Here is a 16,947-nt window from a genome sequence, read left to right as displayed (position 1 = left end):
AATAAGTTAACTATTTTTTGTATGGATAATTCGGAATACAAGATATTAATTTGATCCGAGACTGTGTGTTGATGAATGAATTTTTTTGTGTACATAACCTTAACCATCAACGTTACTCTCCGAACTTGTCGGTTCGTTGCATTTAGAGGGGGGATGTGGCAGTTGTGGCTAGGAGACTGTGTCATCATCTTTATTGGACAAATCGTCGTCCTCGTTATTGGGCCGACCATTCTTCAGTCCACGTAGTGCCTTATCTTCTTCGGCCCAAACACGTTATATGGGCCTAATAACAGTGAGCCTCCAACATGCTATACAACACGAACTCAACTTCTTTGACTATTAGACTAGAATCTCATAAAAATAAATTACCTTCTATGTTTGGTGACTTGTTAACTGGGCTTTGGGGTTAAAGAGGACCTTTTGGAGTGACATATAATGGATTTTTTATAATTCATAATTTATAATAAGTTGAGTTTTTCGAAGTGGGTTATAGTACAAGACCTCATCTTCAACTATTAAAAACATAATTTCCCTTTTATGTTTGGTGGTTTTTTCGTCTGCGATTTGAAGAGAACCTTTTGAAGCCCCTTTTGGAGCCATCTATACTCTTTATTATCAAAATATTGAATTACCAAATTTGGTACAACTGTTAACACAAATTGACTTTGTCCTCTATCAATTAGTATCATGACCATATAATTGTTTTTAAAATATGATAATATTATTAAATCTCAACTATTAACAACTTCAATTCTCTGCAGACTTTATTTTCTATCAGTTAATTTTCATCTAAGCAACTCTTTACTTTTATTATATAGAAAAACATTTTTAAGGAGCGATATTAAACAAATTATACTGAAAAAAGATAAATATTTTAATTTCAAAGATAATTTTTTATCAATAATTAAGTAATATTAAACAAACTATATTAAAAAAGTTAAACAAATAATATTAAAAAGTGATTATTTTAATTTAAAAAACAACTTCTTATCAATAATTAACCTTTTTATATTATAAACAAGTCAAATATACCGTATACGAGGAGTATTTGACCGTATTGTTTGTCTTTCTTATTATAACGAGTTAGATGGTTAAGCATCTGCCTTACTTTATTGTTCAAAATCAGTTCTCCTTCTTTTCCTCTAATTCTTCTAAGATAATTATTTTTATTTTAAAAATAACTTCATATCAATAATTAAGTACTATTAAACAATTTATATTGAAAAAAAGAAATATAAATATTAAGTAATATTAATTCCATACTTTTATTAATAAATGAAATCATCTTTGATTGAAATACAAAATTACTAAAGTACCAAATTTGGTACTCACCATATAATTATATATATATATTTTAAAAATTTATGTTATTAAATTATAAGTACTAACACGAAATGAATTGTAGACTTTATTTTATAGTAGTTAGTGTTCATCCAAGTACTAACACATATTGACATACTTTTTTTTAGATTTTGTTTTTTAACCTGTACTATTTAATTTTTATAAACAAATAAGCCATAATTTATTGGAACGTAAACATATCAAAAGTAACAAATTACTAAATTTTGGTACTTATTAGATATTTATATATATATATTTTAAATTTTATATCACTAAATCATAACTACTTACTTGACTATTTTTCTTTGTAGATTTTGGTGACTTTTGGTTATAATAATAGTGTGACGAATTGACTTCTATTTTATTTACACTTTATTTTTTATATACAATTTTTTAATAAGTAATACACTCTTTAAATGGAACACAACAATTTATTAAGACTCTCATTATAACCGCGAGTTTGATTCCCCACAACTACGTTTTTATTCAAAATTTATTGATATAATTTTCAATTATTTAATTTTAACATGGTTCGATTCCCCATAACCTACATAAAATTTATTTATAATTTAACTTTTATGATTTTACTTAGATTTCAATTTGGCATGACTATACATAGTTAAATAAGATTTACTTATTATACACTTTTAATAATGCTTATTAATAATTTCACCATATTTTGATTCTTTGCAATAATGTAATTAAAAAAAATATTATTTGTAATGTATCTTCTATAATTTCACTTGGATTTAATTATTATGACTACCTATAATTAAATATTATTTATTGCTATTCACACTTTATAGTATTTAATAAATTTTGTAGAGTAAAACACTTTAAATTGCTAGTATTCCGAGGAATGATCTCAGTATAGTAATTAAAAAGTATATGTCGTTAACGAGTATTTATAAACAAACCGCTTTAATATGATAAGTTTTCGTGATCTTTTGTTTTTCGAGTCTTAATAATATTATGTTGGAGAGTTTTTTTTTTTTGCTAAGTATGTATATATTGTAGAAACTATGAAAAACAAGGGATATACCCAAGCTCTATGACAGGCCATAAAGGGGACTATCTATAATCAATCTACAAGCAGATTGAAGATAGAAAGCAATTAAAAAATATACTCAGGCCTAGTAGAAACTAGTTTAGAGAACTATAAAGAACTAGCTAATTTTGCTTTGAAATCAACCACGATCCCATCAAAAAGTTGTTGAGACCCAAAACAGCTTTTATCATGAGCCCGTGCGTTTTTTTCCCTCCAAATATGATAACAAAAGATCTGAAGGCAATATAAAGAAAGCGTACGAAGTAGCCTGTCTTCAATCTGTAAAACTAACAACAGACAGTGAAGCCAAGAGTCACCCAAAATGTGCACATGCAAGAGAGTACAAATTTTCCGAAGTACGAAAGCACTGTTGGACAATGTCTAAGAAGGTGATTGTCCGTCTCGAGACCTCCTATACACAAGTAACAAATTTGAGAAAAAGCAATGCCAAAATGAGCAAGGCGCGCAAGCGTAGGGAGACGCCCGTGACAAGCCACCCATTGGTGGTGCGCATAACGATAGATTGTGAGTTTGTGCCAAACCGCGGGAGCCCAACTTATCTCAGTTCCCCTATTTCTGATAGAATCCCAAATATTCCATGTCTTTATCTTGACAGCATGAATGCCTGCCCAAAGTATCCTCTCTTCTCTATGAACACGCACAACCGGAAAGGAAAAATGTTCAAGCCATTGCGTTAGGAGAGGATCCACGTGATGATGTCTAGATTTGGGAGTTGGCAACGCCCAATGACCAGTTTGAAGCAGCACACCAACAGTAGCATTACTTGAAAGACCACATTGATGAATGATGGGAGATGTCAAAGTAGATACAAGACAGACTCCTTCCCACCAAGGATCAAATCACAACGAAGTATTGCATCCATTCCCTATGTCATAGGTGATGAACTACAATACAATGTTACGAAGTTTGAGAACCTTTTTCCAGATCCAGGATGAGTCAGGAGGAATTTTTATGGTCCATAAATGTTTGTTACAAAGAAGAGTAGCATTAACCCAAGTAGACCACAAATTAGAGTTTTTCGTGACAACCTTGAGTAAGTGACCTATAATTTGAGCTCGATTTGAATCCACCATATTTTTAACACCAAGGCCCCCTTCCTCCTTAGGGAGACAAACTATTCTCCAAGGTATTTTAGCACCACCTTTCTGATTAATATTACTCCTCCACAAAAAAATGAGTCAACAAAGATTGGATATGTGCATGAACCGCTGTTGGAAGCAAAAAATGGTTGCACCAATAGGCCTCGATAGCATGTAGAACAGAGTTTATTAGGCGAACTCTTCCAGCAAAAGAGAGTAGCAGTGAAGTCTAATTATAAATTCTAGAAGGGATTTTATCAATCAGGGGAATGCAGTCATTCAAGCACAACTGACCAGAAATTGAAGTCACCCCAAGAAACTTAACTGGTAGACACCCTCTGGGAATAGCAAAATCATTATCAAACCAATTAAAAAACTCGGGGGAAGCATTGCAGAAAAAACTATTGCTTTTGTGAATGCTTGGCTGAAGCCCACTCATAGAGGAACAAGTGCTTGCATTTCCAATGATATTTGAAGGCAGGAAGCTTTGGCTTTAATAAACAACAGAGAACATTGATGCATATAGTGAAGAGATAAGGCGACAAAGGATCACCTTGGCTAATTCCTTGCGCACCATCAAAATAACCGTGAATAATGCCATTAAGTTTGCTAGAAAACTTTGTTGTGCAAATGCAAGCTTTAATCCAAGAGATTAAAGGGGATGAGAATCCCATTTTTTCCAAAGTAGCCAAAACAAAAGGCCATTAGAGAGATTTAAATGTAGTATTTGATATTTTATAGTTGAGGCCCGTACTTCACACATGTTACTAACTAGTATAATAGACTTTTGTATAATTTGTAAACTATTATAAAAAATAACAATTGTAGTTGACAAATAACAAATTTAAATTATTTACATTTATAGTTTATATAATTTTTTTGACCAAAAACTGGACCCAACATTATGTCGGTTTTGTAAATCACAAGGAGTTATGAAATACTTATTAGTTGAATGTAACTACATTGCATCAAATTTTCTTAGGTATTTATGGGATTATGTGATAAATTAATGGAATATTATGTGTTATTATGGTTTTTTTTCATATAAGAGATGCGAGAATAATTCTGTTTTAAAATAATTAACTTTGTTGGTTAAAAATATTAACACATTGCATAAGTAAATTTTGTTTTAGAGATATGACCAATAGATTATATCTTGATTAAGCTAATATGGAATGATGAGTTGGTTATTAGTTCCAATTAAAATGACATATTTTCTAGTAAATTGCAGTTTGTATCCCCCTACTTTTAAATCCGCTTCGAGTTGCACACTTTTTGCCAAATTTTGTCAATTTTTTGCCCAAATTATTGTCTTTAACAACATATATAATCTATTATTGAAGAGAAAAGATGAGAAATATTGTTGGAGACAGAAATTGAGGCTAAAAAATTAGGCAAAAAGTGTGCATGTTGAAGCGAATTTTAAAGTAAGGGGATGCAAATTGCAATTTATGAAAATAGGTATACAAAATTGAGTTTTTGCCAAATATAAGGGGTGAAAAATGCAATTCTCTCTTGTTAGTTATACTAAAAACGTAATGTTAGTTACATTTGAAGTTTTAATTATAGTAAAAATCAAAATAAAAACATTACTGCTCATATATATAGTTTATATACACAATGAAATGGAATAAAGAAAATAACGTTTGCTTCGTTATTGTTTAGAGTAACCTATAGGATACTAACATATGTATCCTATTACTATTGTACATACTACTTTACAAAACAGCATAATAATAATTTCATAGGATTCCGTTGCTTGAATTTGATGGACACTGTGCCTAAATTTCACAAAACTTGTGTTAGGAGTAGTTTGTAAAAATAAATAGACTTATGGGTTCTAATAACTTATGGGTTACACTAGTGCCTGTCCCATATTATACCCCGTGATTGATCCATAGACTTATGGGTTCTAATAACTTATGGGTTACAGTAGTGCCTGTCCCATATTATAACCCGTGATCGATCCAGTTGCATGCACGGATCATATTTATTAATTTATTCTGTTGTGCATATCACAGTATTGTTTATCACTTATTGATTCCTAAATCTAGATCCCGAATTTGGAGGGCGTCGCAATAGTCGATTGTAGGGAGGTGTAAGGCCACGTGCCCATGAGCCCCATTACCGTGTAGCACTGCCATATCAGGTCATGGCCCATGATATGTCAGATGGGCCCCGTCATATGTCATGCACACGTAAAGTAGTCCGGGGCAGTCGGTGAAAAAATTGGCAAAAATGTAAATAAATCCAAGGACAATCCAATAGGACGTTATTTGTGAATACAGCTCTACCAACTGAAATTTATGTCGATAAATGCCATATTTCTTGTACTAACCCACCAATATGGATCAACATATCCTACCTTAAGGAAGATACACAATCCAAGTGAAATCTATAGTAAATGATTTAAATACAAAACTTTGAAGTATAACAAATATATTTTTATCATTTTTGTAAGTTAGATAATAAAGATAAAATTCACCCTTGTACAACAAATGCGACCTTATATAAAATACACAATTCAAGTGAAATCTTTATTAAATTACAAAAATAATAAAATTTGTTCTATAACAATATTATTAATTAATTTTGTTAAAAGTCATAACAAACTGTTATACTCATACCAAAGTGTTATACTACCTAACCAGTAGTAAGCAAGATAATAATAGATATGACAATCAACTAGAATCTATAATAAATGACAAAAATAATAAAAATTTGAAAATGAAAAATATAGGAGCCTGCAAAATGTTATATATATATCACAATATGTCATGAGAAATTGCTAACATTTCAACTGAAAGTAAACAACAATCCATTTCACCTATCTAAATATTCTACTACAATAATATTCTAATACAATAATGGCTTCTCCAACAAGTGTTGCTTTTGCTTTTTAAAGAAAGACGAGGAACTCTCCGGGAAATCCATGAAAGATATGTTGTACATCTGCCCACAAGGCAGTTGTGACTTTCACCATCCGGCAAGAGCTCTCGGAGATTTGACTAGTATGAAGATGCACTTCCCTCAAAAACAAGGAAAGAAAAAAATTCAACTGTGAGAAATGTTACAAAAAGTATGTCGTGCATACTTTTTAACCGCAATACCAAAAACACCCCTAATTAGGTTCACTATTTTATTTAGTTATCTAAAAACACAATTCAAATGATAAATTTTGAATATGAGTCATTTCAAGATGTAATGAGCGCAACTGATTATTAAAAGTCAACAAGAGTCATTAAAAGTTTGAACTTTGATACCGAATTTAAATTCTAATTTTTTATAAAATATGCATTTTTAGGAAATTAAATTAAACATATAATTTAATTTTTTAGAAACATAAGATGTAATTTATAAAAAAAGCTATATATATATTTAAGGAATTGAAGCAAAGAATCACTTTCAGCATTCCAAGACCCCAAAGTCCAATCTATGTATGAGACTTGTTCACCAAGTCTCCTAACTCTAACCGAATTCAGGGTTAGCCAAGTCAATATAAGGTCTCTCACTCCACAAATGAGAACTACGTTTTTGAGTTGATCGTTGGCATAGAGCAATGTATGCATCTTGTGAAGTCTGATTTGAGTCACGAAACACGAGAACAATCAATCAAGAGCCTAGAGCTCACGAACCCTAGCATTAATTACAACTTAGTTTTTACCCTCAACCATGGTAACCACATAAAGCGGAAATAACGTTCGTGAAGGAGCATCAATTGGAATTACTCAAACAATCTCATCCGCCATTGAGATTCCACCACACCCACTCTAGGGGTGAACCCTAAAACTGGATTCTGAACGTTGCATTGGTTGCACAATCTACGGGTTTTGAGATGTCAACTGTGATACACCATAGGCCAATAAACCCCACATATGGGATGCCATTATACTCTGAGACTATAATTGTTAAAAGTCAACAAGAATCATTCAAAGTTTGAACTTTATAACTAATTTAGATTCTATTTTTTGTGAAATAAGCAATTTCAAGAAATTAAATTAAACATTTTATAGCAATTTTAAGAAATTAAATTAAACATTTTATAGAAATAAATAATAGAATTTAATTTTTTAGAAACACAATATGTAATTTATAAAAAACATTCTTAGTGTATATATATATGTATTGATAAGGATTAAAATAAACCAGAATTACATAATTAATATTGTATTAATTAGACTTAATATGGTCCATAAGAAAAGCACATTAAATAAATTCTGAAACCCTAAATATTTATTATTTTTTAAATAATAAATATTGTGAAAATCAACTATTAAATAATATTCTATTGAGGGTATAATTCCTTAGAGTTTTGCCTCCAAGTAACCTGAAAGGACAAAGAATCAACTTCCTGTATTCTTGGAGTCCAAAGTCCAATCTAAATCTGAGACTTGTTGACCAAGTCTCCTAGCCCGAACCTAATTCAGGATTATCCATGCCAATATAAGGGGTCTCACCCCATAGATTAAAACTATTTTTTGGCTTGATTTTGGCATAGAGTAAGGTGCGCCTCTTGTGAAGGCAGATTTGAGTCACGAACTATGAGAGCAGTCAATCAAGGGCCTTGAGCTCAGGAACCCTAGCATTGATTACAAACTAGTTTTTACCCATAAAATTTGGCATCATCTGTGAGAAGAAGACATCAACCATGGTAACCATACAAAGCAGAAATAACGTTCCCGAAAAAGTATCAACTGGAACTACTCAAACAATCTCATCTTCCATTAAGATTCCACCTCACCCACCTACTTTCAAGGGACGGCGAATCCTATCATACCCCAATATGGATCTCAACAAATCCCGACTCTAGGGCGAATCCTCAAAACTCAACTCTGAATGCTCCTTTGGGGTACAATCTACGGGTTTTGAGATATCAAGTGTTGTGCACCATAGGACAATAAACACCACCTATGGGATGCCATTATACTTTGAGACTGGAGGAAGCAGGCTGCCCCTGATGCCTCAATTGCAACCAAGGAATGATCCTAATTATAATAGAGGTCTTCCACCAATCAATAATGAACGAGATGTTCCTAGACCCTATACAACTGAGGATAGCGGAGAATCAACTGACGAGGATGCTCATCATAGGAGGAGACGTGGAGACAAAGAGCCCGTTAGATGTAGGCACCCCGAGCCCGTTATAGGTAGGTGCCCTGAGCTTTAGAAAACTCAAGGGATAACATCCCAGACTTTTGGTAAAAGGATACGTGCTCATGAAGCAGAAATCCTAAGGCTTAAGAGAGATATGTAGATTAGTTAGGCTAAACAGCCACCTTGAACAAATCAAGCTAGAGGAACTAGAGGAGTTACTCAAGTCATCGACTTGGAGGACACTCTCAGAAGAAAAATAACGAATTTCCCTCGAGGAAACGCCACCTTTTACAGCGGAGATCATGAATACCAATATCACAAGGAAGTCCAAGATGCTCACCATAAAAGCCTATGATGGGACTGGGGATCCGGAAAATCATGTCAGCACTTTCTCTAATGCACTGATGTTGCTATTAAATATCGGGTTTTTCCTCAAACCTTATCGGGGATGGCCCAAAGGTAGTATAACTATTTTCCCCTGAATTTGATTAGATCCTCCAGAGAATTAAATCAGGCTTTCATCCAATAATTCATCAGCAAGAAGGTGCATACGAAAAGTTCGGCTTCTCTTATATACATTGTGAATGGAGCAAAGGAATCCCTTAGGGACTACTTGAATCATTTCACAGAAGAGGATTAAAGGTCCCGGATCTTAATTATAAAATGGCCAAGATTACTTTGCACCAAGGGACCAAGGATATGTTCTTTAAAATGTCTCTAGCAAAACGACCACTAGAGAACACACTACAACTCTAAAGTAGAGCAGGAAAGTATATCCAAGTTGAGGAAAGTATGAATAAGACAGTGGTAAATAACAACCCCACTGGTGGAAAGAAGCATAAAACATACCAGAATTGTAACATAAAGGATAAGTATCCTCGGGCTAACACAAATTTTGATTCATCACCAAAGAAGGGTGGACCCAAGAAAAAATTCACTAAATATGCTAGACTGAATTCTCCTAAGAGTCAGATCCTGATTGAAATTGAAAGGGATAGAGATGTTCCTGGCCAAAGCCTTTGAAGGATGATTTTGCCAAGTTGGATACAAGATACTATTTTTGATCTCACAAGGATGCTGGCCATTACACCAATGAGTACCGATAGTTGAAAGACCAGATTGAGTTCCTTATTCGAAAAGGAAGATTGAGTATGTATACTGGAGATGGTGAGTGGGTAGAAATGAACAATAATGAGAGAGAAAAAATTAATGAACGAAGGAAGGATCAAGATGATCAGGGGCGAAACCACCAACAACGAGGCCCGGTGATCAACATGATCTTTGCAGGACCAACTTAATTAGAATTACATTACATCATATATTTACAATTAGTCATCCAATTCCCGTTTTTCTATTGAGTCATCATGATCTCTAAATAAATAACACCATCACTATCTATCACAAGAATCTCATAAAAAATGTTACGAAAATCTCATCAGTTGATTGACTACTCGTTCAATAGCCATCCCTTAGGTTGATTAGCCATTGAAGGCTACAAAGATACTTAACAAAATTATGTTATATATTTTGCTAATTATCAAGATACATGTATGATTTCTAACAGTGCCTATAAACACTTTAAAATCATAAAATAATATCTCCCAAAAATAGATCACAAGTCAATCGCAAAATCACATGCTTCCTCTGAGCACAATCATAATTTATAATCTCTCTCTCTCTCTCTTCATTCCTCTCTCTCATAAGCATGTGTATGTATATACACTGTGATTCTCTGAACATACTTACATGACCTTATTTAATTATATCCATTATAATGTCGATATGTAAAATATATATAGGCACAGAGAGAGAGGGAGGGAGTGGGACAGATATGCACTATATGAGAAAGAAATGAGATGAGTGGATAAAATACAATGAAGGAAAAAAATTAGGATATTATAATTTGTATATGATTATGTTTGGATGTAAAAAATTAGATAAGTCAGAAAATATTCTAAGTACACCAATCAAACATGTTAAATAATTGCATCAGTGTAGAACTATGTATTTTTTATTGATAATATTGCCTGATATTATACTACAATACAAAGTATGTAATTGTAGTACAATACAAGTAGTTTAAGGTTTAATATTTGTTTGGTCTATAATGTAGACAACACTAGATGAGTAAAGTAAGGATCAACACTTTGATGTCTCATCTACAGCCACTAAAAGTGTTCGTGCGTGGTGGCCACCTATAATTGCGAAAGGAAAGGCTACGCGCTTATGGGTATGAAATGAGTAAAAGGACAATGATGTAAATATAAATATTAGATTTATGAGGGAGATTCATCTTTTTAGAGATGAAGATCAGTTTGTAATTTTCTTATTAATAATTAATTAAATTATGTTTAGTTTTAGTGTTTCATTTCACTTTTATTATGTTTTTTTTAGTATGAGTGAGGATGGAGAAGTATATTTTGATCATTTTTAGTGTTAATAAGATAAGAATGCTAGTATAATCATATTTAACGGTGTAGTAGAATATTTTCAACCACCGTCAATCAAAAATGAGTCTGCTACTTCTTAATAGTACTAAAAACACTCTACCTTCCTATTTTTCTCAATGATTACTCAAACCATTCAACCTCTTTAAACTTTAGACCTAGAATTATAAAATTATAAATGTCCAATCACTAGAATTTTATTTATAGTACATTTTTATTTTCTTTAACAGTTTATTACGAATTTTCACTTTATAGCTACTATATAAAATAATTTTATAAAGATATGACATAAATTTGTATAAGAATTTAGTTCCAAAATAATGAGATCGGGACTTTTGTGTAGTAATATATTTTATGGAAAGATCGGTGTCATAGTTAAATATAATATGGATTCTAGGAGTGAAATATATATTACGATATCGATAATCGAAAGAAGAAATATGATTGTATCTCAAAATTACTTATTGGGTAAAAAAAGTTGCTTAGGGTCTATCCATGTGATCAAGTCATTAAGTCTTTACCCGAACATTAATAATGGAAGTATTTTTTAGCCGAGTACCCGTGTAATAAGTTTTCCTGGGTTCGCCAAGAAATTCTGGTGAAAGTACATGGTAATTCAAGTCTGGGTCAATATATATATATGCACACCTCCTATATAAGTTGTACGACACTTACTCACCATCAGAAAGGGAACGAATAAAAACTACTTCCATGAGTGCATAGTTTAAAAATACTTCTATTTTGACCAATCTAGTAACGATCCACTGAATTGATTATAGTGAACCTAAAAAGTTTTTTAACAAAATTAAGTGATTCCGAGATACACTTACGCTTCCTCTTTTCATTACAAACATATCACCATCGATGATGATTCTCAGAATCTATATCACAATTGTGAAAAACCCTTTTATTTTCATCAAATTTATTTATATGCACAAAACTTTAGCTTAACACATTGCTTTGGCATTGATCATTTCCTAATTATGTTTTCTAGAAAGTATTTGTACCTAAGTGTTATTTTTCTTCACTGTACCAATTTTGGCTTCCATGACATTGTTCGACTTACTTTATTCTAATTTTTTTTTTAAAAAGAATAATCAAAGGTATGTGTACTATTGAATCAAAGTTATTATCTGGACGTCACATTTTTTGGTGCTTATTTAGAACTATTATTATTTACGCTACTTTATTAATGGTGTCGACCTGGGAATTTATTGATTTTTTGTTGAAAAGTTAAACTATCTTTTCAACTATTATTAAACATACAAATGAACCGAGCCGAGTCAAGTTTTTTCCGAACCGAGACGAGGTTAGGTTTTTTAAGATGAGCTGAGCCGAGCCGAGTTTAAGAACATACCAATTTTATTATTTTAAATTATTAAGACATTTATAATTTTAAAAATCCTATATTACTTTTTAAATTTTTGATGTCGAAATTTTATTAAGTTCAGATGTTTTTACTTAAATTTGGTTTTTGAAAATTATAAATTACCTTATGGTGTTTATGAAAATGTGAGTTGTAGGCAAAGATCGTGATAAAAATGTTGAATAGTTTCCTTGGGGAAAAACTAGGTATTTAATTTAGAAACATAATCTTTTTTGAATTAATTAAATCATTAATAAATGGCGATAAAAATATGTATTTTATGATTAATAATTTTTTATTATTTTTATCTGAGTTGAGTTAGTCGAGTTCGAGTAGATTGTCCGAGCCAATTCCAAGCTAAATGAGCTGAGTCCGAACCGAACGAAGAGAAAGAGCGTCTCAGCTCATTTACTCATCTGAACTTGATTTCATGTTCAAGATCATCTTTTTTAAGGAAATGAATTGAACTGAGTTTCATTTAAACAGGTTGATCCCAAATTTTGTTCATGAACCATTATGTCGATTTTCAACTCTAATTATTTTATGTGAGGAGTTATTATCTTCAATATTAGAATGATAGAATAGAAGAATAGAATCGCTATACTCCATCTTTAAAAAAATAGTTCATCAATCTCTAAATTACGTTAACCGATTAAATTTTTTGTTACTAGATTATCGAGTCAAAAGGCCTTCCCCTTTTTTCTTTGACATTGATTCCATGTCCCACATATAAGCCTTTAAATAAGCTTGAAGTATAGCGGTTCCCTTTTCTCTCATCTACTTATCTACAAAATACTAGCCACTTTTTTTCATCATTAATTTAAATTTCATGAACTCATCCAGAGGCTTTGAATTTTCTTTCAAAATAAATAAATTAAATACCCCAATTTTCCTATTAAAATCATCAATAAATGTTCGATAAAATATGTGATTGCCAAGTGCTTAGAACTTAAATTTTTAAGTATGTATAGTAATATTTTATACCCAATATAAATCATTCAAATTATGAATATAATAAATATTATTGATTATGCAATATTTAAATCTAAAATATGCGATTCTCGGATATAGTTACACAATAACTTTTTTTTGTACTTATGGATTATACTTCTCGAATAAAAATGTTGAGTACTTTAAAATAGTATTATCAAGATATACATGAGTAGAGTATGTGAAGTTGTTCTAATAGCATGATAATGTTAACCAATGACTCCCCCTCTATTTCATTCATCTCAGTTTGTGTTTCTATTTCCATGAAACTCAAATCATTAAATTGTTGATTGGAGTCTTTAAGCAACTAGGGTATATTAAAACTTCTATTTACAATTACCTCTTTATGAAAAATTATTCACTAGGCTAAAATGGCAGAGTCTATATATATTTCGACATATTAAGGAGAAATAAAATGAAAGAATTGTTTGTCCCATGTAATTTCATAATCACTTAGAGGCTACTCATCTTCTAAAAAAATATTGTGTTTACTTAATTCTTTTCCAAAGAATTATATCTCTTCATATAGATGCATTTCCATGATCAAGGTATTGTCAGTGTCTCTTAACAAAAAATACTATAAAGCATAAAATCTGACGTAAGAGAGTTGTTGTGATTCGAGGTCGCAAAGAATGGCAAGAAGGCTAAGCTGGAATTAAAGCATGATCATGTCAGTGTAATGACAATAATAGCACAACGAGAACAATATAGTAGCATTGTGTGATCCTGTTGCTTTTGGACTGTATGCTAATATAAAACTAAAGAAATACAACATGTTTTGGCATGTAGCATTTAGAGACTTTGAAGGTTAATGTTGATGCCCACATTATCTTCCTTTTTTATTTAATATTTAATTCTAATTTAGATTTTTTATTTTATTTTATGGTTTTGCATCCGGACATAAAACTAAAAGATTTTTCTCTTTTCTTTCTTATGGATTTAAGAATTCTTCCTTGTGCATTCAATGTCTTCTAGACTTTAAGGTGTGTAAGGATTCCCAATGTAATAGTTATTTTGAGAATTAGCTCTTATTTTTTCTAGGATTATATGGTGTGTCAATTAGAATTATGGAAGGATTTTTCCTGTCTTTTTTATTACCTAATTTACTTTGGAAGATCCAATTAAGAAAGAAGATCTTCGAGAGTTTACGATAACTTTAACAACGGTTTTGGAGGTTTTCACGATACATTAATATCCAAAATGAATAACAAAAAACAAGCACTATAGAAGTAAAAGAGATAAAAATAGAGTCTTTCGAGTTAGAAAATATCATTTGGGTGAGCCAGTCAACCAATGATTATTTTCTAAAATTTTCTTGTCTTATTCTATAAAGGCTGAAGATTGACAAGAATGCTTAGAAAGAGTTGCACCATATCCCATCCCATTTAGCCTAATAGTCTGTAAAGTTAATAAGAAATACATTACATACTTGACTTTAGTTGTATTGGAATAAATTAATATATTTAAATTACAATTACACATTTTAGAGTTGGTTATTTTGGCGGGAAACTTAGTTTAACAAACTAAGTTTTGTATATAGATAAGATCAGATTGTATAGTGAGACTCAATTGACTTCTCTTCTGATTAATGACTTTCATATTGTAAATATACATACAACATATTATGTCTATACATTTTCTCTGGATCTTCATCTCTGATCTGCAATAATGGTACCAGATTGATTAATATTCGTGAATTCTCTCATGGTATCAGAGCAAGTCGGTAACGATCTTGCTGTTAATGTTGAAATTTCTTCCATATCGATGTATAATCGACTCAAAACCCTAATTTATATCATTTAGCTCACATTCGACCATGGGAAATTTGCCTAATGACAATGATACTGTAAGAGCTAATATACCATTATTTGAGGGTCTCGGGGAGTTGTTGAGTTTCTAGATTAGGTAATTGATGTTGATAATTTTTCTCGGTAATTTTATTAATGTCATGGGTCTTCCTAAAAATATGCAGACTGTACAACTCGGGACAAATCCCGAGCATTTTTCAAAACCGGGTCCCGTCCCGATTGCGAGTCCGAAATAATTAGAAGCTTGTTATCCTAATTACAACCAAATTGGATAAACAACAAGTCCACCATAAGCCACCAAAAGATCACGATTTATTGGTGCATATAGTAGTAGTACTTTCCCATATAAATTGAACAGAAGTCCCAAATCTTATTGATGTGGGATTGGGTTGTTACAAGCTCCCCTGCCAAACTTTTGACATTCTAATAGGGTTTAAATGAATAGTCCATGGGAACAAGATTATACATCTCTACCCATTATGGGATAATACCGACTGGCGTCATGTCCCCGCCTTAGAATCTCAATCCATTTTAGGATAATACCACCGGCCTTAGTCTTCCCACCTTCGATAACTTAACAAATCAAGATTTAGAGAGTCAGCTCTTTTACCATATATGACAACCTGGGTCAAATCATGAGTATTTTTCAAAACTGGGTCCAATCCTGATTCTGAGTCTGAAATAAGTCGAAGACTACTATCACAAATGCAGCCAATTTGGGTAAACAACAAGCCCACCACAGGATCCCAGAAGATCATAATTTGTTGTTGCACATAGTAATAATACTTTGCCTTATAAACTGAACAACAAATTTTAATCTTATTGATGTGCGACTGGGATGTTACACATGCTAAGATGGTATAATTTTGTTTGTAGATGGTGAGAAAAAAATTTCTCCAAGGGCAGCAGTAGTACGGAATCATCCCCAAAGATCTCGGTCAGAGCAAATAGTACTATAACTTTTCCATGAAGCAAATGCTAGATGCCAGTGAAGAAGAATAGTCACTCTACATTATGAACATCTCCAAATGGTTTCATATTTTTATAATATAACAATATTTAGTGATATTTTAAAATTATTCAACTTAATGTCACATAATAATATAAGTTATGGGCGAAAATTTTTATTTACAAGAATCAAATAATTAAGGTGCACTTATGAAAAACTATTAATGCTTTTTTGTAGTTTCCAAATAAACTCTTTAGTCCCGGTTTATTGTTTGATGTAACTTTTGATGTTAGTGAAGGTAAAATCACTAGTAGGAAAACAAGCTTCAACAACGGTTTATGTCCGTTGTCTGATACCCTATTTTTCCGTTGACTATTGAGCCGCCGTCTGTTAGTTGGATCAGACAACGGCTAAAAAACATTGTCTAAGATTATACAGACAATGATTATGGATTAAGCCCGTTGTATTACATCCAGAAAAGACAACGTTTTTTGCTTGTTTTCGTCGTAACAAGCGACGTTACTCAAGGGTTCTCACAAACTCAGAAAACCGTTGTGTAAGGTATAACATTAAAACCAATCCTACAACACTTATTGTTGTATAAACGTTGTTGTGTATTCAGATAGACAATAAAAATAAAATTGAGCTCGTAGAACTCTTGTAATAAATTTCTACACACAACAGTTTTGGATTTTAATGTATGGCATGATCAGATACATACAGCTGTTTATTTGTCCAAACGTATTGCATGAATACCTTTGATACAATATCTTAATATTATATAGACAATGGTTTACTAGTGTT

The sequence above is a fragment of the Apium graveolens genome, unplaced genomic scaffold (genome assembly GCF_009905375.1).
Source record: "Apium graveolens cultivar Ventura unplaced genomic scaffold, ASM990537v1 ctg8013, whole genome shotgun sequence".
Taxonomy (NCBI): Eukaryota; Viridiplantae; Streptophyta; class Magnoliopsida; order Apiales; family Apiaceae; genus Apium; species Apium graveolens.
Note: the sequence above shows the minus strand (reverse complement) of the source record.